Source organism: Penaeus monodon, chromosome 20, assembly GCF_015228065.2.
Source record: "Penaeus monodon isolate SGIC_2016 chromosome 20, NSTDA_Pmon_1, whole genome shotgun sequence".
Classification (NCBI taxonomy): domain Eukaryota; kingdom Metazoa; phylum Arthropoda; class Malacostraca; order Decapoda; family Penaeidae; genus Penaeus; species Penaeus monodon.
The window spans coordinates 43,219,701-43,221,034 of record NC_051405.1 but is presented as its reverse complement, the minus strand read 5'-3'; the positions used below and the strand labels follow the sequence as shown (position 1 = coordinate 43,221,034).

General features: G+C 41.3%; 1 protein-coding gene across 1 annotated transcript in view; it reads left to right on the top strand.

Annotated features, from left to right (window-relative positions):
- Positions 1-1,334, top strand: part of LOC119585852 — a 3,720-nt gene that overhangs the window by 933 nt on the left and 1,453 nt on the right. The window lies entirely within an intron of this gene.

Sequence of the window (1,334 nt, the reverse complement as noted above, 5' to 3'; positions counted from 1 at the left end):
TATGCAAGGGGATGAGAGATGCAAAGCAATATCTCATGTAGTTACCAAACTGATACCTGAAACCGCGACCTAACCGGCATTCTCGCCACGAGGCAAGGTGATAGTGTAAACGGTGACCGCGCCACAGCCAGTCGGAGCGTGATTCATCAGAACTCGAAACGTTAGTGGAGAGAGAAAAGCGACTTTGCTCCGTTGTTCTCTCTGCTGTGAAACGAAGGGAACAGCCACGCCAGTGAAGATCTTAATAAGCACCGTAAGTCGCGTGATATGGAAACAGTATCGGCGTCCTGTTTTGGCATCTACGCCCGTGTGTGTCTCTCGCTCAAGCATTTCTAGAAGTGGACAAAACGTGGATGTGTGAGACCATCGTATTTACTGTGATTATGATGACAGCCTGATGATACTTCCGACGTGTAATAAATCGATTGGACAATAGAGTCGAAAATAGCATTCTCGCTCCTAAGATGTGATTACCGAGTTCGATCTCGAATCTGAACATCAAAACATCCTTTGAACAATATGATGACCATGATTACCCAGTGATTACAGTTCACATAAGGTTAAATATACCGATAAAACATACTTCCTCGACCGTGAGGTCATAGAGGTTGAAATCTAGTTACCAACGGAGCAGAGCGTGAATGACAAGACGTCTAGAGATAAGGGATAAGAGTGACTGCTTCTCACGACGCCGGGGTCCACGTGACTCATTCAAGGGGGCGCATATCTAATCCAGTGATTCAGCTCCCGTTTGGGGATTTATTGGCGATTACACTTGTGCGGGATTCAGGCCTGAACGAATTGTAAATGAACGAACGGAGGGAAGAACAAGAGAACATACGAAAATGCCCAAATGCCTTTTCCTTGTTCAGGACAAAGAAGCAATATAGCGGGGGGGAAAAAAGGTTCTCGAGGATAATCGTGTGTTTTCTTGTTCTTCAATTTGTCTTATTTATAATTTCATATAAATAGGCCGCTGGTGAAAGGTTTCGTAAGTGGTGATGCCCGATACGATAAAAGATAAAATTTAAATACCCACCTTCTGATCGATGCTATATTTATAAATCATTTATAAGGTGTTGATAACGATATCCATTGCGATTAAGAATGAATGTCATTAATCACCTCAGCATCGATTACATGTTTATAAATATGCTCAAAACCGACACTGGCAAAAGATGCTGTTAATCCTGATCTCCACTGTGATTAATTATAAAAGATAAAAGATAAAAAATATATATTATCGTTATGGCAAAGACTGCGAACATCCAGAACGAACTTTTTAATGCTCAAATAAGTCAAAATTCGATCTTTATGCTGACATAAATTTTCAG